Source organism: Euprymna scolopes, chromosome 29, assembly GCF_053919585.1.
Source record: "Euprymna scolopes isolate OS-2025 chromosome 29, ASM5391958v1, whole genome shotgun sequence".
NCBI lineage: Eukaryota > Metazoa > Mollusca > Cephalopoda > Sepiida > Sepiolidae > Euprymna > Euprymna scolopes.
The window spans coordinates 103,104,103-103,131,872 of record NC_136510.1 but is presented as its reverse complement, the minus strand read 5'-3'; the positions used below and the strand labels follow the sequence as shown (position 1 = coordinate 103,131,872).

The window sequence follows — 27,770 nt, the reverse complement described above, 5'->3', positions numbered from 1 at the left end:
CTCAATACGTTAGTAGAGCCAAATATGTTTTTTTATTATTACAACCTCAAGTTTTTAACTTGAATCATCTGACGATATGGGAAAATAATTTTTATCCTGTCTATTGAAACAATTTATAATGAATTAAGTTAATACACTTGATGTTGTATCCTCTACCTTTAGATTATATGTATTTATTATGGGTTATAAATTTTTCCTACTCCCGCAATCAAGTTCCACAATTGCAGCTTCAAAGTTTTCAATTATTATGCTGTCCACAAAATTACAGATTGGATTTACCATCGAATTGTATTCGTTTGTTATGCATTGTCATAATCATTTTTAGATTGAAGTTGTTTAAGCTTTAGTCTGTTTTTAATTCATCTGGCGATAGCTCAGATAGTAACAACTATGGTTGGAGCGCTGAATGTTTTGGTTTCGATTCCAGTTGATGGCACTAAAGTCATTTTTTAAAAAACTTTTGAAATCATTTCTATGCATATTGGGTACAATATAATAATCAATAGATAATTTGATCCATAATGACGAATACGAAATCTGCATAAATTAAAATATAATATTTGTGCGTATTTTATGACTGGGCAACGCCGTCTGGCCTGCTAGTATATATATATATATATATATATATTCTTTTTACTTTCAGCTTTGTTAATTCCTTTTGTTTTATTTCAAATTTTTTTCCGGGAACTCTTTCTTCATCTTCTTCATCTTTTGCAGATCCATTTCTCTTTGTCTGCCGCCATCACACAAGAGTAAGCTTTCAACTTGACGAACAATGGCGCCGATTCTATTTAATTTTATGTATGAAATGCTATAGAGAAATCATTATTAGAGGCACAAATCTCAACGCCAGTCAGCCGTAAATTCTTCACGAGAAATTGTTTCAATGGAGATTTTTAATTTTAACAAAAGATAGCCATCAGGGGAAGAAGAAGAACAGAGATCCTGGAAAAATCCCAGGAGACCTTAATAATGTAAACTCGAAAACAAAATTCAAAATTGTAGCAATGATTACCGTGAAAATGAATATAAAAATATAAATAAAAATGGAGAGAAGAAAAGTTGATGATGATGATGATGATGATGTTAAAATATGACGACGATAATGATGATAACAGATGGTGATGATGACGACAGATGATGATGATGATGTTAAAATATGATGACGATAATGATAACAGATGGTGATGATGATGATAGATGATGATGATAACGGATGATAATGATGATGATGATAGATGATGACGATGATGATGACAGATGATGACAAATGATAATGATAATGACAAATGATGATGATGATGACAGATGAATATTATGATGATCATGATTAAGATGATGATAGATGATGAGAGATGAGGATGGCAGATTATGATGATGATGATGACTATGACGATGATGACTATGATGATGATTATGATGATGAAGATGACGATAAAGGATGGTAATGATGATGACATATGATGATGACAGATGATGTGAGATGATGATACGACCGTGTTTGTTTTGGAATTAACTTTGTTGCAAGACTTCCTTAATTTTAATTCCTTTGAATATGCATATGAGAGAATCAGCAGCAGCCAAGGGATAGCTAGCCAGCGAAAGTATTAACAGCAGCAGCAGTTAAAGCATGTATGCAAATTAGCAAGTGTGCATGAGTTTGCATCACAAGCAAAAGAGAGAAAAGTACAACACGTGGTTGAGGAGAGAAGCAAGTTGCATGCCGGGCAAGATGGCCATATAAAGTCAAGGATGAGAAAGCACTGGCTGATGACTTGTACGAGGACACAAGAATAGAGACTTTTACAAAGCATGTGTGTGTGAAAGGACTTTTATAAGATAGTGAAGTGCATTGTTTTGGAGGAACCACGAATAAATGGAGTAGCGTATAGTTCATGTAGTTATATAAAATATACACGATAAAATATACTTGCCTTAATATTGTTTTATATTGAAGTCTGTAATGACACACTCTTTTTTTTTATAGATAATATATAATAGATGCGAAAATAATTGCTAAACCCTTTTCTGCTCTAACCTTATTGCAATCTGATAAATTCACAACTTGATATACCTATTTGAGGAATGGTGGACTTACCCAAAGACACGAGCACTCGCCATGAAAATAGCAATAGAGCAAAGACAGGTCGTCAGTATTGCACACTTCATGCATGCAATGACCTGGGTTTACGCCTATGTCGGAGCATGTCACTGATGAGATGCAGTACATCGAAACCCACTTTGGGTCTGGCGTTGTCTGTTGTCGATGCAATTGCTCGATTCCATCTAATTCTGGTTTCTAGTTTTATCATAAAAAAGTGTATGTGAACGGGTATATATATCTATCTATCTATCTATAATCTCCTCTTAATGTTGAATATATATAATAATCACCTTTTCTTCACCATATTCCCTCTGCTTCACTTTTTTGTTATCAAGTTATCCAATAATATTAATAAAAGAAAAATAAGATATGCTTTTCCATTATTATGGACCATATTCTTCCAATTACGGGATTTCCTTGGATTTTACTTGTGCAAATGGAAATTCAATTAACTTTCTTGAAGTTATATATTTGGATTTTACCGTCACTGGATTATTTATCTTACACCAGACTATCCATTCATGTGTAATCACCTTTTTCTTCACCATATTCCCTCTGCTTCACCTTTTTTGTTTTCAAGTAAGCTCTTTGACTTACTTGTTGTTTCATCAAATACTTTTGCATGCAAAATCCGATCCCACATTTTGCTAATTCCTACCCTTTGATGAGAAGGGAAGTATTTCTTCAAAACTCTGCGTATTAAGGACTATCGACTTATCTAGTGTTTCCTTTTCAGATCAAATATGTTTTTAACTCATTTCAAAGTGTTTTTTTAACATGTTTTATTAACTGTTTGCCAATATATATATATATATATATATATATATATATATATACTGTGATGCCTCTGTTGATTCTCAAGAGAGAATGGATACCCCTGTTAAGTTAGCTGCGCATGTAATTGAGAGGCAAGGGTTGACCAATCCTCAACCACACCTCTAAATTAGCACTGCTTGAGTCCAGTGGCAAAGAGAAGTCCAGGATGATTGGAAACAATGCCGACATAAACAGAGAGCACACACAGCACCTGGAATTCCCAAATGGTTACCCATTTTAATGCTGATATATACATCATATATATGATATATACATCATATATATATGATGTATATGTGATATATATATGATATTATACATCATATATATATATATATATATGATATATACATCATATATATATTCTTTCTTAGAACTGCAAACCAGTGGAACTCTCTGCCGCTTGCCTGTTTCCCACCTGACTACAACTTGGACGTCTTCAAGTCCAACATAAACAAACTCCTGACAAACAGCCCCCTTAAGTAAGACACTCTATCAAAACCCCCAATACTAATGACTACTACAATACTATCTCATTGATTACTGTACATGCAATAACCCTTATCCCTGAGTGGCCTTCGGGCCTTGATAAGTGGTGACCCCCATGTAAAAAAATTTTTTTTTTAAAAATGATATATACATCATATATATATGATATATACATCATATATATATGATATTATACTGACTAGGTTCCACATTGCTTAACTTCGGTAATCTAACGAGAACCATTGTGGCAACATCAATTTATATATATTTTTTTATCTGTTTGTCAACTGCGCAGTCATGAAACAGTTGACAAACAGATGAAAATCCGATGACCCCCCCCGTCCACATACCCACTTTTTTCATTTCGACCCCAAGCAGCCCTCTTTTCTGGATGAAAACCGATTAAAAAGTTTTCCACGGCTGAATATCCTAAATACCAAATTTCATATTTGTAGATCAAAAAATTCATTTAGTATATAGGTTAAGAAGTGTCCCCACACACGCATTCTCACTTTTATAGATATATATATAATAATATATTTTTTGAGTGGATAACCGAAGTTCAGATAATTCTACCATTACTAAGTAGCAAAGCGTTACCATTGTTGACCAAAGGAAGAATCTGTTAAACATGTGCATGCAGTGTTATGATGTATTAAAGTTTATACTATATTTTTTTTATTTAGTCACTACTTATCAAGGCCAAAAGCCACTTAAGGATAAGGTTAATGGAACAAATGATTGTCAGCTGAAAGATGAGGAAAACTATAGGAGTATTAGCAATATCATATTATAAACTGATTATTACTTATGACAAGAATTAGCTGAAAATGGATTTGAAATTGACTGTTGTAGTCAACAAGAAAGCTGATCTGTGGTAATGTGTTCCACATACCGAAAGCCCTTGAAAAGAAACTCTGTCCATGAAAATTCCACAACGGAATAAGAAAGCAAAGCCTTTTTGGATATGTGTTAGAGCAAACGTGTTTTTGCTGTGCATATCTTAGAAAGAGGAATCGAAAATTAGAGCTCAGTCGAGCACCTTTCATGGGATTTTTTTTTTACAAGGGAGTCACTACTTATCACGGCCCGAAGGCCACTCGAGGATAAGGGTTAATGAATGTAAGGTGGTAGTGTAATAATCATTAAACTTATAGATTGGGTAGAATTTGGGTTATTTAAGGAGACAGTTCAACAAAAACTTGTTTACATTGGACTTGAAGGCTACCATATTGTAATCGGCTGAGAAGCAAACGAATAGAACATCTGTGTGGATTTCCGAGCAACTTGGTTGTTGTGGTGGAAGTTCATACATCGAAATCGATGGGAGAGTCTTCAAATATTTGTATATTGATCGTCTAGGATTATGTAAACGGGCGTATAACATTTAAGAGGCTGTTCACAAAGCATTTACAGATTGCAAAACATTAAAGGGGACCAATACCTTCTCATCCGATAGGTTCCATTCAGCTCTGAAGAAAAAGACCAACACAGAAATCATCGATAAAATCATTGACACTTCTTTATTCCCGGAAATCCCTCTCTTCTCCAAGTTGCAAGCACCGTTCTTATTCACATTTCCAGTCTGTTGAATTCCTAGTCAATCGGAGAAACCAACTTCTCTTCTCAGCTTCGAAAACCCAACTCAACTAACTCACTCAATTTCCACGTCTCATTCTAAGATCCGCGTCATCTCAAATGACCTCTATGTCAGACTGCTAGAGTTTGGACATATTTGTAAATCATTGTTATTAAATTCAATTGATTAAAAACGTTTTGTTTATACTATTTTTCTAAACATTATCTTTCTTTATTATTTTATTTACTTATTTATTGCAGACAATTAGCCTCATCTCTCTTAGTTGTTGTTTCACTACGTTTCGGCCAATTATTCCTCAGGCCTTCGTCAGGTGGTTACCATAACGGGATAGGAACTCCGAATTTCCCAACTGTGTCTTCAGCAATTACTGCCTTTCATAATTGTTTCTCGTCTCACCACGTTATGGCCAACTAAACCTCTGGCCGGCTTTGGGTAGGGTTGAAACCGCTATCTCTATCACTGGCCCTGTGGTGCAGTGGACAGAGACGTTGAATCTCTACAGTTCCAGGTGAGCATTGTCTGAAGATAACAGTTTCAATCCTACCCAAAGCTAGTCAGAGACTTACTTGGCCAAAAACATGTTGAGACGACAACAACTATGGAAGGCAGTAATTGCTGAGGATGCAGTTAGGAGATTCAGAGTTCCTATCCTGTTGTGGTTAAACACCTGACGAAGGCCAGAGGAATTGTTGGCCGAAACGTTGTGAAAAAACAACTTAAAGATGAGAATAGTCCACAATAATTGAACGCGTAAACATTATCTTTCTAGTTTATATTTATATAAATATTTATTTCAACTAGAATTTAATTTCAAACAATCAATTTATCCTGGGCTAGCAAGGTTATCTTGCATTATCCGGCATTGCTTGTGCTACAGCAGTAGGAGTACTTACTTAGGACATACGTTTGACTCGATGCAAAGAGGATTTTCGCATTACGGAAAACCTACCTAGACATCAATGTAAGGATATTTGATAACTGTAATCGTATCATTTTTTTTTTCCATGGGGTTGTTATCGATGAAAAGGTGGTTCTAATGTCTCTTTTTAACAATATATACTTGAAGGCAAACATCTTCTTTTCTTTTTTTTGTTGTTATTAACATCATCTTCACCTTTTATTTACATTGTCTTCATTTGAAGAATGGTTGCAGCAAATTATCTAATTGTTTAATAATGAGATAAATGACTTGGGTTTTTCTTATTTCTGCCATTTCTTTCCGCTACCGTTTTTATCTTTTTGTCTTTGAATTCTGTCTTAGAGCAACGGCAGCTTGGCACTGAAATTAAGTTGAAATCGTCGTCGTAGATAGAATTCTCACGTAAGTGTGCAAATAAATTTTGCTTTGATAAACGTCTACTTGTCTTATGAAGCCATCATCGATTGCGAACACTTGCCGAAAGGATGTTCTTGAGTGTTTGGCTAATTTTGTTTGGTTGCCTTCGCTATAATTACAGTGGCTCGTGGATGTGTCGTATAAAACACACTATGATCCGGAAACTTAAGCTTGCTTAGAAATGCAAATGCACAAAGAGGTAATTAGAAAAATAAATCAATACATAAAAAATGCCACTCTTTATCTGTGCCTAAACCTAAACGTAGATTCTATGAACGAAGCTTCTTTCTTAGAACTGCACGCCTGTGGAACTCTCTTCCGTTTGCCTACCTTCCAGCTGACTACAATATGGTTGTCTTCAAGTCCAACGTAAACAAGTTCTTGATGAGCTGTTCCACTTGTTAACAAATTTACCGAATTTCCATTACTAACGATTACTATATTACCCAACTGACTATGGTACACTCTTTAACCCTTATCCTCGAGTGGCCTCTGTGCCTTGATAAGTGGTGATGCCTATGTAAAAAAAAAAAAAAAAATGCAACCAACGTTCTTCAGGTACAAATTTCATTCATCTACACTAAGTTTTCCCATATTTAAATTACTAGTAAACCTACCTTGCATTGCTCAGGGCAAAAGTATAGCATACTTCTATTAAAACTTTTATCTTTAACTCTTTCTCTCCTCCCAAATTTTGCCCCCTCTTTCTTCCTCTCACTCAGGTCATTCCTCTCTCCAGACGCACACACACACACTCTTATATAGATCAAATTCTTTCCAAAATTTCAGATATTTTTAATTCAGAGAAATGTTGATTAGGATTATATCAACTTTGTGGGTCTCTGTTAAGTATTTTTTTAAACTAGACGCATGCCTTATTTATATACTAACAAGCAGGGTTAATTCCTTTTAAATGATCAGAAAATCTTCATCCACCCCGACGAAATTTATGTCAGTTTAGGGTAAAAAAAAAAATCAGAGTTAATTCTTTTTAGTTTAGTGACCAGAACCCCACCCACTCTACTGAAATCTGTGCCTGTTTACATCATTTTTTTTCTAAATTTCAGATATTTTCCATCCAGTGCAACGCTCATCAAGATTATACCAACTTTGTGGATCTCTGCTTAGTATTAAGGGGGGGGGGTAGCTAGACATACACGCACATTATTTAAAAGTTTTTCACAAGAACAATGTACTATTTATATTTACTATATAAACAGTGTTTTTTTAAAAGGCGGCGAACTTTAAATCAAAATAAATCACAGAAAACTGTTTTTAATAGAAAAATATGTGGCTTATTCCACAGATTAATTTTTTTCATATATCATTTAAATACAATTCCGGGTATATGGCTTAATCTAGAGGTCCAATTTTCAGAAACTCTACCCATAAAATTAGGGTGCATTTTGGCAATAACACGTCAAATGTGATCTTCCAAGTAGGCTATTGTGTCTGGTTTATCAGCGAATACATGAAATACATGAAAATAATCTAATGGGGTCAAATTGAAGGAACAAGGTGGCCATTAATATGAAATTATTTGTTGATCAAATGTTTCTCTCAGTAAAGTGATAGTATCATTTGCAATTTGCAAATGCTACTTGAGTGCCAGTTCCTTCATGATGAATTGCCAAACCGAGTTGAACTCAAAATAATCGATAGCTGCTAAATCTGCAATTAAAGAAAATAAATTTGCTGCCTCTAAAAAGAATAAATTAAGCTACAAGCCATTCAGATAAAAAAAAAAATGCATTTAAAGAATTTTTTAAATGAGGATTGATTATTTGTATTCGTAATTTTTGTGCTGATGAGGTGCCCAGCTGGTATAATTATAATTACGAGTCGTTTTATGCTGTGTATATGATGGTAATAAAGAGATCATGAGTTTTATTATTAAACGTGATCAATCAAAATAAAAATAAAGCTAACCATTAAAAAATTTTTTTTATTACAACAGACCTCTAAATTTGTGTTTAATCTATGTCTGTTCAAACAGATTTTTTCTCCTCTGCTATAATAATAATAACTAGCGGGACCTGTGGAAATTCCACAGCAGCATTTTTCATATGTAATATATTGTTGCTGGGCATGCTGTGAGTGTTCTATTCAGCATGAATGAAGGCACAATCATATTCTAGTTTTTTTATTAAAACTGTACTGCCCCCTTACTAAAATAATAACTTTGATATATTTCATGGGCTGATTATTTCATTACAAACACACCGGTCAATTAATTCACATTTTATCATTTTTCATAATTATTGAATATGTTACTATGTCCGACGATAATTTTGCATAATTTCAATCCACATTATCGCCTCTCCCTTTACTAAAATAGTAAATTTGATATATTATATCGGCTGATTATTTTATAAAAAAAACACAACTATTAATTAACTCACATTTCATCATTTTTATTTTTAATAATTCTTGGATATAGTACTAATTTTGACAATAATATTTCATCATTTAAACTCACCATATCGCACACCTTACTAAAATAATAACTTTGATATATTTTATAGGCTGATTATTTCATTACAAACACATACATCAATCAACTCACATTTCATCATTTTTCGTAATTCTTGGATATGTTACTAATTTCGACAATATTTTTTTATAATTTAAACCAACGTTGTCGCCCAACCTTACTAAAATAATAATTTTGATACATTTGCTGGGCTGATTATTTCATTACACACACTAATCAATTAACCTCCATTTCATCATTTTTCATAATTCTTGGCTATGTTACTAATTTCGACAATCATTTTTCATAATTTATACCCACATTATCGCCCTCTCTTAATAAAATAATAACTTTGAAATATTGTCTTGGCTTATTATTTTATTACAAATACACTTATGCATGAAATCACATTTAATCATTTTTCATAATTCTTGGATATGTTACTTATTTCGACAATCATTTTTCATAATTTTAACCCACATTTTCGCTCTTCCCTCTTTACTAAATAATAACTTTGATATATTGTCTAGGCTGATTATTTCCTTACAAACACACCAATCAATTAACTAATATTTAATCATTTTTCGTAATTCTTGGATATGTTACTAATTTCGATAATAATTTTTCATAATCTAAGCCCTCCTTATCTTCTTCCCCTTTACTTATATAATAACTTTGATATATTGTCTAGGCTGATTATTTTATTATAAACACACCAATCAATTAAATCACATTTCGTCATTTTTCGTAATTATTGGATATCTTACTAATTTCGACAATATTTTTTTTTATAATTTTAACCACCCTCGTCGCCCTCTCTTACTAAAAAAATATTTTGATATATTTTCTGGGCTGATTATTTCATAAAAAACATAACTATCAATTAACTCACACTTCATCATTTTTCTTAATTCTTTGATATGTTACACATTTCGACTATTACTTTTAATATTTTTAACCCACATTATCAACCACCCACTACAAACATAATAACTTTGATATATTATCTGGGATGATTATTTCATTTCAAACACACCAAACAATTAACTCACATTTCGTCATTTTTCATAATTCTTGGATATGTTACTTATGTCGACAATCATTTTTCATCATTTTAACCCACATCATCGCCCCACTTACTAAAATAATAACTTTGATATATTGTCTGATCTGATTATTTCATTGCAAACACACTAATGCATTAAATAACATATTATCATTTTTCATAATTCTTGGATATGTTACTAATTTTGACAACTATTTTTCATAATTTAAACTATCCTTATCGCCCTCTCTTACTTACATAATTACTTTGATATATTTCCTGGGTTGATTATTTTATTATAAACACACACTCGATTAACTCATATTTAATCTTTGTTTATAATTCTGAATATGTTATTAATTTCGACAATAATTTTTATAATTAAAAACCCACATTATGCCTCTCCCTCCTACTTATATAATATATTTGATATATTGTCTGGACTTATTATACCATTACAAACACACCAATCAAGTAACTCACATTTCATCATTTTTCATAATTCTTGGATATGTTACTAATTTCGACAATAATTTTCATAACTTTAACCCACTATGTCACTCCCCCTTACTTAAATAATAACCTCGATATATTCCCTGGGCTGATTATTTCATTACAAACAAATAAATAATTTCTGGGTATTCTCATAGTATATATGTTTCACCTATCTTATCCAATCCTGGGTGACGCCGTATATTCTGCTAATATATATTATTCACCTATCTCATTCGATCCCGGGCGAGGCTGGGTATTTTGCTACTATATGTTTTCAACCTATCTCATTCAATACTGGGCAACGCTTTCTGATAGTATATATTTGCACATCTCATTCAATCCCTGGACTGATTTCATGTCCACCACACCACTGTTGAAAATATACATTAAATAAAGTAATGTTTTAATCATAAACTGTTTCAGCGATTTCCGGAACTTACTTTATATCCCAAACCCACTGATAAAAATATACATGAAATAATGTAATGTCTAAATAGTAAACTGTTTCAGCCATTTCCGGGACCGACTTTATATCCCAAACCCACTGATAAAAATATACATGAAATAATGTAATGTCTAAATAGTAAACTGTTTCAGCCATTTCCGGGACCGACTTTATATCCCAAACCCACTGATAAAAATATATATGAAATAATAAAATGTCTAAATAGTAAACTGTTTCAGCCATTTTCGGGACTTACTTTATATCCCCAACCCACTGTTAAAAATATACATGAAATAATGTAATGTTTAAATCGTAAACTGTCTCAGCCATTTTCGGGACTGACTTTATATCCCCAACCCACTGATAAAAATATACATGAAATAATGTAATGCCTCAATAGTAGACTGTTTCAGCCATTTCTGGAACTGACTTATAATCCCCACCTCACTTTTGAAAATATACATGAAATAAAGTAATGTATAAATCGTAAACTTTTTCAGCCATTTCTGGGACCGACTTCTTATCTCCCATCCTACTGTTTAAAATATGCATTAAATAAAGTAATGTCCAAGACGTAAATGGTTGCAACAATTTCCGGAAGCGACTTCATATTTCCCACCCGAATGTTAAAAATATACATTAAATAAAGCAATGTGTAATGCGTAAACAGGTTCACCCATTTTCAGGACTGATTTAATATCCCCCACCCCACTGTTAAAAATATATATGAAATAAAGTAATGTTTAAATCATAAACGGTTTGAGTAATTTCCGGGACTGACTTCATATCCCGTAACCCACTGCTTAAAATATACTTGAAATAAAGTAATGTTTAAATTATAAACTGTTTCAGCAGCTTTTCGAAAGTAATACATAAAAACATAACCACGGTTAGGGATTAGGTAATCATTGCTTCAACATGAATGCCTGAGTATACTATCAGTTTCAGCATTCCAGTGACTTAAACCCCCCCCCATTTTTTGGTCTTGGTTAATGGAGAAGAAATCCTTCATTACTGATACAATTCTTATTTTTGTTATTGACCAGAGAGCCCCTTTTAGGGAGGTGGTTTCCCCCTAAATTTTTAACCGACCTCATGTCCAATTCCGCCCTTGTGGGGAGGCAAGTAAACAAACAAAAAAAAAATAATCAGAACGGACATTTTCCAGGGCATTTTATAATTTAATCAGAGGTAACACTTCCAGGGCATTTTGTAATTAAATCAGAAATCACTTTTCCAGTTACTTTTTTAATATTAAAACTTTGTTACATTAAACATAGTATCTATTCACAATGTCTCCCCACGGGACAAATTTAGACACCGGGGTCGTTTTTTTAACGTGGAGAAAAAATTGTCTTAGTCGTAAAAGATTTCTCTTCCACTGAGAGAGGAGAAATTGAAATGTAGCACCTGAAGAACAGATACTACACTTTGATCTTAGCTAAAAGGCCAAGAAAGACAAATCATTTTTATTAGCTTTGCCTCAACAGCGACGCCAATTTTTTTTTAATATTTCAATTTCTTTTTCAAGGGTGACAAGGTTTATTTGGAATATTCCAAAAAGTGGAATTTTTCCTTTTTTAGGGATGCATAGCATGATAACGGACGGAGCGATAAGCGTAATAATATAATGATTATTTAAATTTATTTGTAGTTTACACTGTTTTGGAAGGAGGTCATGAAGATTAGACATCAGGATCAAACAACATCTTCCCACAAAAATATTTACAATCAAATGTTCTATTGCTGAGTATCTAATTTTAGTCGTCACTAGTGAGAGGGAGGGGGCACTTGACCTTGCTCGGTTATAAAATATGCTTAAATATATTTTAATTCATGCAAATTTCGTATTTATTATTACAGAACCAATTCTCTATTGAATATTATATTGTACCTAATATATACTACTGATTTCAAAAGTTAAAAAAAAATGACTTGGATGCCATCAGCTAAAACTGTAACCAAAATATTTAGCACCCCCGCTGCATTCCCTACCGTCTGAGCTATCAACAGATAGATAAGAAAGATACAACACTTTGATCTTAGCTCTCTAAGAAGATGCGACACTAGGGTGGTGAAGTGAGATTTTGTTTTTGAATGAAAGACAAAACAGATACTACAGTTTGATCTTAGCCAGAAAATTGGTATTTATCTCTCTTCCACGATATGGCACAAGAGTTGTAAAATGAAACTGAAGAGCCAGTAGTGCCTCCGAAGAGGAGCATTCTGACGGCAAAAAAAAAAAAAAATGCCTGGTCAGCACTGTCGACATTCCCTGGTACAGGCACCTTAGGCTGTTAGCAATAAGCTAGCCCCTTTTCAAAGAGAGATGGTAAAGACTGAGAAGGTGGACCTCCTAGAACTGCACAGGATTGGCGTTCAATCGCCATCAACTGGGAAAAGGCTATTCAGAAACGGCATAGACTCTTGATTTTGGTGTACCTAAAAAGCTAGGAAGTTCAATTACTAATCTTTTCTCGTGTTCAATCTTTTTTTATAATCTTTCTATTTTCAACTCGCCTACCGAAATGATTATTCATACACACGATAAATGCCAGCATTTCGCCACTTGGACATGAAACACTAAATAAATATGAAAAGCTATACAAAAGCCAAAAAACAACCTTTCTTCTTCTTTTATTAAAATCTTGTCTTTATCGACCACAGCAAATTTTTCTCTCGGCATTTTGAGAACCGTTGATCTGGAAGACAAAAGCCTACATCATCAACCTCTTTTCGATATAAGCATCCGTTTAAGTTTAGTGGACAGGTAAAATTCATAAAGATTCTTAAAAAATAAAATAAAAAATAAATGAATAAAATACCTGTACATGGAACGGAGGTTGCAAATTTGCTTTAATAAGAAAAACCTTTTGATTCCTCCAAAATTCAAAGACAATTGTGGGTTGTGCAGTCAACAGGAAAAGAACCAAACCATTATTGGCAGATTCCGGATAATCTCAAGAGTTTAGAAACTTAGAAAAAAATAAAAGGGGGAAAGGAAAAATTGTATTTTGCTAAGCGCTCTGTGAAAAATCCGTTTTATCAAAAGCTATTCTGATTCTGCACATCCATCTTTAGTTTTATTAAGTGGTCCATTCTGCTTGATCATATCATTTCGAAAGTCCTTGTTTGTTTTCCAATGAACATTCTCCAACCTAAAAGAAAAGTCTTTGGATAAATGACATGCACGCTATATACACGGCATTAAAAGAAAACGGAACCGATAACTAAATAAAAAATATAGAAATGCAAAAACACTTCTTTCCAAACTATCCTCCGCTCTCTAATAAACAAAACAATATGTAACTCTTTTAATATTTTTTTATGTTAATAGATTTATTTGTCCCGTCATATTAAAGTTAGTGAGGAAAATATGTTCCTTTTTTTTTTAGCCCCTAGATGAACTCATTTCCAGTCATGAAGAGGCGGGGAGCAAATAGCAAGTCAGAAAATCCCCCACTCTATAATAAAGACCAATCTGTTTTAATTTGCATATTCTTATTTAAATAAGATGGTACTTATGCAGAAGAAGGACAGTGCTATCGTCGGAATTTGCCAGGCAGTTAATCTAAAAGATATCAAATGAAAGTTTTGTTATTTTTTTTTCGCGCAAACAGTAGCCAATTTCTTTTTAATAAAAAAAAAAATAGATTATTTCTGTTATCATAAAGATAATTCAATGAAAAATTAATTGAAAAAATGAAAATAAGATTCTTTTTGTTGTTACGAAGAAAATCCAATGAAAAATTATTGGACAATTTTTATGAAACATTAAGAAAATTCAAATCAAGAAAGAAAAAACATTAATTGTAAAGTAAGTTTCATGAAAAAAATTTTTTTTGAATAACAAACAAATTTTTTAAAAATTGTAATATGATTTTCTTTCTTTTTATGATTTTTATGTGTTCAAATGGATAAATATTTAGATTTTTTTAAAATATATAATAAGCCAATGATAGCAAATATTTTCTTTATAATTTTTTTTTTCTAATAGGGTTAAGGCACTCAGTATTTCGGCGTCTACAGGCATTTTCCATAAGCTGCCAGACGATTCTTATGTTAGCGTGGTCCTTGTACTGCATAAGTACTAGTGTTGGGACGATTAATTGGAATAGGAAAAATCGGAATTTCTAGAGGTATTGGAATCGGAAAAATTAATACCTATTTTCCGATACCAAAAACGAGTCTTTTTTTAAATTTAATTCTGTTAAAAGCAAAATCTTCCACTGCTGGTAGTAATGATAAAATAGCAAATACGTATTGATTTTTAAGTGATAGCAAAACTAAAATCTGACGTTAGCACAGCCTATAGAAAGAAAAAAAAAAACTCATTGTAAGGTAAGTTTCATGAATAAATATTCTTTTTGAATAACAAACCAATGATAACAAATAAAAAAAAAATTTCTTTTAGGATTTTTTTTTGTTCAAATCAAGATAAATATTTAGTTTTGTTTTCACAAATACAATAAAACAATAATAGCACACATTAGCGTGGCCTGTTGCGATTTAATTGGCTCAGCATTTAAAAAAAAAATTTTTTTTATTATTATTACATTTTCACCCCAAACAATTCACATTGCCACTTTGATGTAGGGGGCTACCATCAGGGACCTAAGCTATAAGGGTGCTATGTAAGGAGTTAGGCAGCAAGATGTCGATTCACGTTACACTTGAACTTCTGCATGCCAGTACAGTTGGGGAAGCAGGGACCCGGAAGGAAGTTCCAAAGTCTAGCAGTTCTGGGGAAGAAACTACTGGATTAGAAAGCTCTCTTACATCTAGGGATCTCTACTGTGTAGGGGTGGGATTTAGCTGCTTGTCGGGTTTGTCGGGAGTATTTACATCGGGGGGGGTACAAGTGCTTGCAGTTCGTCGGACCATTCATCATTAAAATACTTCTAGAACAAGCATGTTTCGAAATTTTACATAAACTGCCCGAAAAATTCCGACGAGAGCACGAGTAGGATAAGGATTTATGAAATGGGTTAACGATTACGGCGCTACCACTTTACCTTTCAGCTTAGCGGGATAGTAAGACACAGTATCAGCATGATACAATATTGCATCATACATTTCTCTAGAGTGAAAAAATAAAAAACTAAACAAGGGCATCGTATTGTAGCAATACTGTTGCAAGTACTAATGCATTTTTCTATTCAATTATGTTGAGCCAACATCAGAAAAATTTTATAAATCGAAATTATTTTTCAAAAAATTAATTCGGGCAAAAATGAGTTAATGGCATAGATTGGGTAGAATTTGGATTATTTAAGAGGACGGCTCAACAGCACTTGTTTACATAGGACTTGAAGGCTACCATGTTGCAGTTGGCCGGGAAGCAGGCTAGTGGAATAAAGTTCCACAGGCAGGCAGTTCTAGAAAAGAAGCCTTGTTCAAGGAAGCTGCGTTTAGATTTAGGCACAGATAGAGAGTGAGGAAAATTGTTGATAATGGTTGTAGTTAGTCGAGTTTTTTTGTGAAAGTTTGGCAAGGAAGGAGGGATACTTAAAAAAAAAAAAAAAGGAAAAAAAGAAGTTTATTTAAACTCATAAAGTACTTTCTTTCTGACTCCACAATCCGCCAACCTAATAATGGCCATCAATAATGGTCATTCCAAAGAAAACAATTTACAATTGTGGATTTTTTTTTTTTTTTCTGCCTTCCATTTTTAAAATTTTGCGGAAGTGCAAGATAAAAGCTTTAAATGACCCCAACAATTTGTTTGTTCATCGATTAATTTAAGCATCAATCATGAAATCAAAACAAAACAAATATCGATCGCATAATGGCGGGAAGCAATAATAAAATATATCGATATGACAATGAAAATAAATAGTTCCAATTTTTTTTTTTTTTTTTTTTTTTTTTTTTTTTTAGAAAATGGATTAAAATCAATTCACGTTTTCTTTTTGCATTTTTTAAAAATGTACTCTTAAATGACTCATTATCGCATGGGGGTTAACATCTTTTACATGCTGGCATGTGTTGGACGGCTTTAAGAAACTAGCCTATCTCTGGTCAAGTTTTTATTAATCCTTTTTTCTCTCAAATCTCGAATCCCTCGTCACAAGTACTGTAGGCTTACAGGCAAGTAACAGGGTCGCAAAATGGGATTGAGAAGTCAGCGCCCCTAAAGAGGGGCACTCTGACCTGCAAAAAGTGCCTAGGCAACACCGTCAACATTGCCCGATAAAGGCGCCTCAGGCGATTAACGATAAACTAAACCCTTCTCAAAGAAAAAAGAGGGCAAAGCCTGGGAGAGTGGACCTCCTAGAACTACACAGAACTTACCTCCCATCGCAAAATCAACAGGAACTGGATCATTACAGGAATGGTATAAACTTTGTTGATTGGGGGGGGGGGGATCCAGAATAAAAATCTCTCACGACAAACACAGAGGTATAATTAACAAACGGTGTATTATCATAACTATGTTACAGAAGTATACGTCACGTTTCTGGGGCTATAACTGCCACAAATTTTTGTCATGACGTTTAGATATAACTGCATTTGTTGTCTCTGGGTAAGTCCATTTGTTCCTTAAATAGGTTGATGAGCTTACTCCCTATAACAGAGAAAGAGATCAACAGAAAAATTACAACTACAGAGAAAGACGAAGAATTGAACTTTGGCTGCCACATCATCACTACAATCACCTTGCAACTAGACGTCACTACCCATTGTACCAGCTACTTTGTGTTTTTTTTTAATTTTTATTTCGATACCTTATTGCAGTTACAAGGAGAGAGAAAGAGGAAGGCAGAAATTTCAGCTGCCGCATCACTACTACGACCACCATTACAACTATACATCAGTAATCATTGAACGAACTACTTACAACGTGTCAATGAGCGATTAGTATATTTTCTTGTAACGAGAAAGTTACAGACCATTTGGTAGAGATGGAAGAACTCTCCAAATGATGCTATAAATAGGGAAGTTATAGTTTAAAAAAGGGAGACAACCAAACAGATATGAGGGACAAATAATAATGATAAAGTGTAATGTCGATATGACACGTGGAAGAATAATGTAAGCGCCAAAAGTTGAAACTGTAAGATTTTTGTTGCAGAACGAGTTAAATATCGAGGAGAATCTAATCACAAAAAAAAAAAAAAAAATAATAATAATTTCTGAATTCAAAGTATTTATGTGAAAATAATTGTTTGAATATTTAATATACGTCTTTTGAATTGTGGATACTTTAGAACAAATACTTTCTTTAAATTCTCTACTTAATTGCGTTCTATTTGTTTTGATTTTTCCAGACTTGAAAACTAACGAGCACTAACATCATTGTTGTTCATTAAAGTCGAACAGCTAAAAAAAAAAAATGTAATTTTATAAGCCCCTTTAAACACGAATGGAAGAAAGAGAGCAAGAAAGGTTGACCAGTAGGAAAGAGAAACAGCAAAACGGAAGTTAAATGGTGAAGAAGTTGGAGAAGCATGTTCTTGAAGGAAAAAATGTTTCGTAAAAATAGGTGACCCGGAAAAGGTTGCGTTAATATTCAAATAATTCTGGAAAATAGGAAATTACAACAACCATTACAGGGTTTAAACCTATATTTGGTTAAATTTATACTTTATATTAGAACTAGCCTGGGTGCCCGGCGTTGCTCGGGTGTTTGGAGGTGTGTGTTGAGCAAAAAAAAAAAAGTGGTGGTAGGCAGGCAGACTCGAATCTGTACCTCTGTCGAAAGTTTTTGCAAAACAAACATACATACATACATACATACATGATGGCAGCAAATTCGTTTTCGAACATTGCCATTACTTGATATAGCACAAACAAAAAAACAAAAAGAAAAGATATACAGACAGACGAAAACAAATCAGTGATCAGCCGCACGAAGATGGCTTTTAAGCCCTGCGAATCATACATACATACATAATACATACATGCATGCATACATACATACATACATGATGATGATTGCAACGTCTTATCAGACGAGTGCCACTCCCTCAGACATTTAAAATCCATGATTCCAAATGTCTGAGGGAGTATCTATACAAATGTGATGTTACAGAGTCTTAGCTTTGTACGACAGCTAAGTCTCTCTCTCGGTTCAAAATGTTGAGATCCAGCAACAAGCAAGAGCAAGATAGCTAGCAACAAATTAAACTGCAGACCAGCTTAATGCGGGTACTGGTCTTCCGCTTTATGGTTTTTTAAATCAGAGATTTGCTTCCCCTAGATAGGTTGCTTTCACCACGGCTTACGGGAGCCCTCTCTACCCCAATACACATATACACGCACACAAATATACACGGTGCTAGTTGGCCGTTGACCCAGAAAAAGAGTTCATTTGCCATACATACATACATACATACATGCATGATGGCAGCAAATTCGTTTTTGAACATTGCCATTACTTGATATAGCACAAACAAAAAAAAAAACAAAAACAAAAGATATACAGAAACACAAAAACAAATCCGTGATGGGCCACGTGAAGATGGCTTTTAAGCCCTGCCATACATACATACATGATGTTTGCAACGTCTTGTCAGACGAGTGCCACTCCCTCAGACATTTAAAATCCATGATTCCAAATGTCTGAGGGAGTATCTATACAAATGTGATGTTACAGAGTCTTAGCTTTGTACGACAGCTAAGTCTCTCTCTCGGTTCAAAATGTTGAGATCCAGCAACAAGCAAGAGCAAGATAGCTAGCAACAAATTAAACTGCAGACCAGCTTAATGCGGGTACTGGTCTTCCGCTTTATGGTTTTTTAAATCAGAGATTTGCTTCCCCTAGAAAGGTTGCCTTCACCATGGCTTACGGGAGCCCTCTCTACCCCAATACACATATACACGCACACAAATATACACGGTGCTAGTTGGCCGTTGATCCAGAAAAAGAGTTCATTTGCCCTACATACATACATACATACATACATACATGCATGCATGATGGCAGCAAATTCGTTTTCGAATATTGCCATTACTTGATATAGGACAAACAAAAAAAAACAAAAACAAAAGATATACAGAAACACGAAAACAAATCCGTGATGGGCCGCATGAAGATGGCTTTTAAGCCCTGCCATACATACATACATGATGATTGCAACGTCTTGTCAGACGAGTGCCACTCCCTCAGACATTTAAAATCCATGATTCCAAATGTCTGAGGGAGTATCTATACAAATATGATGTTACAGAGTCTTAGCTTTGTACGACAGCTAAGTCTCTCTCTCGGTTCAAAATGTTGAGATCCAGCAACAAGCAAGAGCAAGATAGCCAGCAACAAATTAAACTGCAGACCAGCTTAATGCGGGTACTGGTCTTCCGCTTTATGTTTTTTTTAAATTAGAGATTTGCTTCGCCTAGAAAGGTTGCCTTCACCACGGCTTACGGGAGCCCTCTCTACCCCAATACACATATACACGCACACAAATATACACGGTGCTAGTTGGCCGTTGACCCAGAAAAAGAGTTCATTCGCCCTACATACATACATACATACATACATGATGGCAGCAAATTCGTTTTCGAACATTGCCATTACTTGATATAGCACAAATAAAAAAAAACAAAAAAAAAACAAAAGATATACAGAAACACGAAAACAAATCCGTGATGGGCCGCATGAAGATGGCTTTTAAGCCCTGCCATACATACATACATACATACATACATACATACATACATTTAAACAGGCAGGCGAGATTTATATTATAGATGATATTGTAAGATTGTGTTTGTATTTAAATAGTTAATAAATTTTTTTCCATTACACAATTATTAACCCCCATTTAAAGGCTGAAAGATTTATCAGTATGCTCCAAACATTTAACCTCTTTTTTCTTACACCGAACGCGTCATATGATCTGGCAGGTGTGACAGGTTATTAGGTATGGTTTACTGGAGTATGACCTTTGTGGTCAGCTCTTATTCCCTATTTGAAATGGAAAACTGGTTGTTTGATTTTTAGTGTGCGACAAAACTTCTGTAGTTTTAATGCTATTTTACCGTGAGTCTCGCTCGACAACGCCCGGCGGACAACGAAAACTGCCAGATTATACCGAGCGAACGGAAGCCAATAAAAAAAAAAAAGAACAAAAAAATAAAAAATAAAATAAAATAAACAAACTACTGTAATAAATTAATTAAATTTACTGTTTTTATTTATTCTTTTTATTGCCAACTTTTTTTTCAGTTTTTTCTTTTTCTTGGGGGGGGGTCGTTAAAGTTTTGCTTCTTTGAATTAGTGAACAAATATATTTTAGTTATTTTAGTATTTTTTTTTTTATTTTACAACGTAACCCAGCATCATTTAACCCCTAAAAACAAATCAAAATCTTATTATTATTTGTTTTTTACCTAATACGTTTAAACGGCCTTTAAAAAGATATTTTCTACAACCATAGGTTTTTTATGTGACATACAAATATCTGTGCGTGATGTTGCCAAGCTAATCAAAAACCTTGATTTCAGTAAAGCAACTGGCCCTAAAAAAGCTTCAATCAGAACTAGCTTCCATACTTACAAAGCTGTTTAAGCGTTTTCTTAAGAAGAATTGTTTCCCAACACCCTGGAAAACCTCGTCAGTATGACCAATATTTAAGAATTCAGGTGATCGGTCATCTCCTGTGCGTCATGAGTAAGTTGCTGGAATCTGTGTTAAATAGAGAAGTAGTCTACCACCTTAGCAAAAATAAACTTCTTAGTGATATTCAATATGGTTTCCGTTCTGGTAGATCTACAGCAGATGTGCTTACGGTTATATCTCATAGGATTAGCGAATCTCTTGATGGAGGCTTCCTTTCCAGGGCAGTTGCTGTTGACGTATCAAAGGCCTTTGATAGAGTATGGCATAAAGGTCTACTTCACAAGATCTCCAGTTACGGTATAGCTGGGAATGTCTTCTCAATCATTAAATTATTTATTTCTGATAGGTTCATAACAGTAGTGGTTGATGGGCAGAAATCAGAAGCTCATAGTATTAATGCTGGAGTTCCTCAGGGTTCCATCCTAGGCTCAACTCTCTTCTTAATCTACATCAATGATCTTCCAAATCATATCCTTAGATCATTCGTAGATATTTATGCTGACGACACTACCATCTATGGCAGTACATCAAAGACCATAAACGACCAAGTTCTCTCTGATTCTCTCTCTTCTGATCTTGAGCATGTGGTACAATGGGGGAAGAGGTGGCTGGTTACTTTTAATGCATCTAAAACCAAGCTTTTGTCTTTACATCATCAGCTCTGATCCCCATCTAGCATTAATTGAAATGAATGGCTCTCATCTTGAGGAGGCTCCATATTTTGACAAGCTCCTGGGCTTGACCTTTACTCCTGATATGAAATAGAACACGTACAACAAATTTGTTGCCAAGGTCGCTGGGAAAATGGTGGGATCCTTCTATCGATCTAATCGATATCTCACTGCTGATGCAATTCTCTACTTATATAAGAGCCAGGTACGTCCAAGGATGGAGTACTGTTGCTATATATGGGCAGGAGCTACTAGAAGGACCATATCCTGCCTTGACAGAGTTCAAAATAGACTTCATAGCCTAGTGGGAGATGTCCTTTTCTCTTCCCTGCAACCTCTATCTCACAGAAGAAACGTTGCGAGCCTGTCTCTGATGTATCGTTATTTTCATGGCAAGTGCTCGGCTGAGCTCAAATCTATGGTCACCCCCTCGACAAACTTTCACGAGAAACACATCTAGCTGAAAACACTTTCAATAATTTCCCCCACTCTTCATCAGTGCCTAAACCTAAACGTAGATTCCATGAACAAAGCTTTTTTCTTAGAACTGCACAGCTGTGGAATTCTCTTCCATTTGGCTGCTTTCCGGTTGACTATAATATGGTTGTCTTCAAGTCCAATGTAAACAAGTTCTTGATGAGCCGTTCCCCTTATGCAATCCAATTTACCAAATTTACACTACTAACAATTACTATGTCACTGTCCCATTGACCACTGTACACTTATTAACCCTTATCCTTGAGTGGCCACTAGGCCTTGAGAAGTGGTGACTCCTTTGTAAACAACAAACAAAAAAACCCTAACCCAGCGTATCAGAAACACCCCCCAACCTCTCCATGTTAAGAACAGCTTTTGAGGTTTGGGTCTATATTATGAAAGCCGTTCTTAACATGAAGAGATTAGGGGGTGTTTATACTACGTTGGGTTAGGTTGTAACAAGATACCCTCTTTCTTTCTTTTTTTTTTCTTCTTCTAATTTTTTGCCGTCTGCTCGCTCACGTCTCCTTTTGTTCACTCGGTATAATCCGGCAGTTTTCGTCGTTAGCTGGGCATTGCCAAGCGAGACTCACGGAAAAATGGGATTTAAACTGCAGAAGTACCAGAAAACTTTAGCAGAACTAGAAAATTACAGTTGTTTTTTTAATTAATAACTTCAAAATTAGGGGGTATTTTCGACACAAATTTTAACCTGATATCTGCGTTGAGAGTGACGTCAATAACTCAGCTCTTGCAGCGTCGAAGGTATTTACATTACGCAAAGCAAAAAGTGAACCTTTCAGCGCCTTAACACTCGCTTTCCTAATTTTCTTTCTTAGTTCTCACGTTTCAATGAGCAATGTTGCATCTCTGTGCCTATTTTACAAATATTTTAATGGAATGTGCTCTGATGAACTCGTTGCACTTGTGCCCCCACGACGTACATATCCCGACAAACCTGCTTAGCAACAAAATCTCACCACTTCACTGTTGAGGTCCCTAAATGCCAGAAAACTTTCTATTCTTAGAATTTCTTCTCTCGAACAGCTAAAGTTTGGAATTCCCTTCCTGCTACCTGCTCCCCTGGCTGTACTGATATGTAGAAGTTTAAATGTAACGTAAACTAACATCTTGTTAATCTTTCCTAATCATGACCCCAAATAAGAGCCCCTTATATCCAAGTGGCGGTATGCCTTGTTACAGGTGAACCTTAGTTAAAAAAAAAAAAAAAAAAAAAAAAGATGGGGCCAGAATCTTTTTTCTGAGTTGGAATCTATTCTATCTAATACTTATCGATGACTAATTTTAAACCTTGAAGTTGTATTTCCTTTTTAGTTTCTTACATCAAGTGGCTTCATGCCTTGTTCCATTATATTATATATATATATATATAATCTCTGGTCCCCCCTCGCCAATCTTTCACGAAAAACACCCGTCTAGCTGAATCCACTGTGAAAAATTTCCCCCACTCTATATCTGTGCCTAAATCAAAACGCGGATTCCATGAACAAAGCTTCTTTCTTGGAACTGCACGCCTGTGGAACTCTGTTCCGTCTGCCTGCTTCCCTCCGGACTACAACTTGGATGTCTTCAAGTCCAACGTTCACAAATTCCTAATGAACCGCCCCCTTAATTAAACACTTCATCAAATCTCCACACTAACGTAATGTACTTGCAATAACCCTTATCCCTGAGTGGCTTCCGGGCCTTGATAAGTGGTGATCACTGTGTAAAAAAAAATAAATAAATAAAAAATAATTATCTAATACCAGCAGGGAGACCCAACGTTGTCCTGGATTGAATTAGGATCAACAAGTGTTTCACCATTCCATATTTTTATTGTCGTCAAAATCAGTGAAATCGGTAATTTTTTTAATCAAATCAACTGATTGTCTGCCATACTTGGGGAACCTACCTCCACAATGTACTGGGAGAAAGCTTCGCCTGTTTCCCCACAGTAACTTAGTCCACAATACATTGTAGTCTGCATTGCATTGTAGAGAATCTACTGTTGATTTTATAGGCTGAGCCTTTCTGCTTGTGCGGTGATAAGATCTCTTAAATTGACTTAGAATGTTAGGCTATATAAAAGTGTTAACTTTGGTCCAAATTGGACTGTTCCTTCTTTAATCAGGCTTTTTTTGTTTTTGGTTATTACTTTTCGATATCTATCGAATGCATTCCAATACAAAACCTACATAAGAACACTCCCATACACATCAAGTACCTTTATGTAAAATTTAAAAAAAATTGGCCCAACCGTTTCCGAATCCATAGGAAACGAACTCATGCACACAAAGTTCTTTTTATATAGTAGTAGAGATATGAAATTATATCAGCCAGATTTTACAAGTTCAACCTAAACAGCATTTAAGCACTCAAATCAAACTTTGAGTTTGACTTGCCAATTTTCACTTGCTATTGTTGTGCTATGTTATTAGCTACAAAAATTTATATAAGACACTTAAAGATGAAAGGATAAGGAAATTACAATAGTTTTTCTTTTAACAACTTCTTTTTCCGACCAAAATTTTAAATACTTATTCAGGGTTAAAGTAGCAATCAATACATAAAATGTTCTGCTTTTAAAGTTTGGAAGATATTTATTGATTCTCATATAAGGTACCTTCAATAAGTTTCCAGACATTTTTTTGTATGGGCGCTTTTATGTACAGTACAAACATGAAATTCTAGTCTCCTTTGAAGTAATCTCCTCTGGCTGCAATGCACTTGTTGTACCGTTCCAACAACTTCTGGAAGATCTCATGGAAGTCATCTCGTGTGAGCGTGTCGATGACCCTTGTGTCACAGCCTCTTTCATCTCCTCAATTGTCTCATAACGACAATCTCTAAGGTTTTCTTGAGCTTAGCGATTAGCCAAAAGTCAAAGGGAACAAAGTCTGGACAATAGGGAGGGCGAGGAACTGTCTTGGTCAAATAGTTTGTGGCAAGAATGCAGTTGTGGACCAGTGCATTCTCGCAAATCTTTCAAATTTTCAGTTCCTTGCAAATAATTATATGTACAGTTCCCACACTGACATCAAATTGTGCACTTATTGTCTCTATAGATGCACAATAGTTCTTACTCATGAAATTCTTTATTTGGCCAATCAACTCTGGTCTTGTCGATTTCCTTACTCCTTCCACACCTTTCATCATCTCTTACAGATTCCCTGCGTTCCTTGAATCTCTTATGTCACAAAAACTGATGCTCGATTTATGCACGATGGTCCAAAAGCAGTCTGAAGTATTCCATACGTTTCTGTGTCATTTTTTCCAAGTTTAAAACTGAATTTTATTGCATATCGTTCTTCTAAAGTGTCCTCGCGTCTAAATTGCAATTTTTTGAAATTCACCAGCTGTGACAATAAGGCTTTAGTAATGTGTATTCCAATTCCTGCTGTAGCTGTTCATTGGAACCTGAAATCATAAAAATTGGTCAGTCATCTCATAAGATGTACAGCAATAACATACTAAATTTTCAAGAGTCCACGACAATTTTAAATGCCCGTACAAAAAAAGTCTGGAAACCTATTGAAGGCACCTCGTATGTTTAAGTAATAAAAATATAAAATAAACCACAATGGATTAAAATAAAATTTCTATAAACCGGCAAAATCTTTTGCAACAATCTGATAATGAAACATACGATACTCCTATGTCTTAAAACATTAACATGTATGTAGTATTCACAAAGTAGATGACACCAATGGAAAAAACAGCGATGATTGTGTTAACCAATATCTGAAAAAAAAAAACAGATTCATTTCATAACGCACAAAGAAACGACTCAACCAAGTTTTGGTATACTCATTAGTAACATAAGGAGCGGAATGTTTGGTCTTGAAGAAAGTCGACAAGAGGAAAATTGCTGCTTTTGAATTGTGGTGCTTTAGTAATGTGTATTCCAATTCCTGCTGTAGCTGTTCATTGGAACCTGAAATCATAAGAATTGGTCAATCATCTCATAAGATGTACAGCAATAACATACTAAATTTTCAAGAGTCCACGACAATTTTAAATGCCCGTGCAAAAAAAGTCTGCAAACTTATTCAAGGTACCTTGTAACAGACACCATGAAGAGTTCTTATTGAGAAGATATGCAACAGTTTATGTTTGGATTAGTAATTTGAGGTCTATCCCCTTGCGATTTCACTTCAAACATGGCTAAGAATGCTATAAATATCGTCCTTTTTAAACTAGCATTTCATTATATTTATATTTCATATTGATTTTCTAAAAACGTTTAATCAAAAATAATTTTTCAAAAAAAAAACATTTTCATTTCGTATTCTGTCTGGATAGATCTGTTAGTCCTAGAAATCAGAGAGCTGTCGTCAAGGTTCCTTGCTCGGAAACTCGCTGCAGCTATAAACGTAACTAGATCTACATGGAATATAAATTAGATTTTATTTCCTATTTCTTTTTTCTTTTCTTTTTTTTTAAAGTTAAATTTGAATTTAGATGATATAATAAGCCATACAAAACTTAGAAATCTACTTAGAGAAATAAACAAAATAAATAAATAAATGACTTATAAATCTACTCGGAAGAAAGCTAGAAAAAAAAAAGGACAGCGAAAACTTGAAAAGGTTCGCTAAAATATTTAATTTTTTTGTTTTTTTTTTTGTTTTATATAAATAAACACACTTCGTTTTATTTATCTATTTATTAATTCAGATTCCTTTTTACTTTATCGCAGACATTTTTCTTCTTCTTCTTCTTCTTCTTCTTCTTCTTCTTCTTCTTCTTCTTCTTCTTCTTCTTAATCTCTCCATTTCTTTTGTGCAAAATCCTTTTTTTTTCCCCCTCTTTCTATCTTTCCGATTCCTATGATTGCGAGTGCACATGGCCAACTCGAATCTATAGCTGTCACTTTCGAAATTCTATCCTATTAAATATTGGATAATGCTGTCAGTTCTCTTGATAGAAGTTTAATCATTTTTGCTGATAAAATTCTAATAAAGTCGTATTCAGTCTGGTTGAGATGTAAGTTAAATACCATTCCGTCTTGAATGGAGTAAGAAAAATAGATAACTGTTTTGGCTTGGTTGGTTTCCATGACGTTTGTATATTCCTTTCTTCTGTGAGAATGGTAAATGCTATTAAGGATTTGGAAAATTCGTGTTCCAATTTGAGATTATATATATGACAGTAAAACCCCGGGATACGGCTTTTTTTTTTTTAAACCTAGGCATCACCACTTATCAAGGCCCAGGAGGATAAGAGTCAAAAAGTCTACATTAGTCAATTGG

The 27,770-nt window shown here is 34.3% G+C and overlaps 1 protein-coding gene and 1 pseudogene across 2 annotated transcripts in view; both read right to left on the bottom strand.

The window, feature by feature from the left end:
* Positions 1-27,770, bottom strand: part of LOC145252799 (protein fuzzy homolog) — a 590,751-nt gene that overhangs the window by 139,080 nt on the left and 423,901 nt on the right. The window lies entirely within an intron of this gene.
* LOC145253020 (U2 spliceosomal RNA) lies at positions 12,150-12,265 on the bottom strand (annotated as a pseudogene).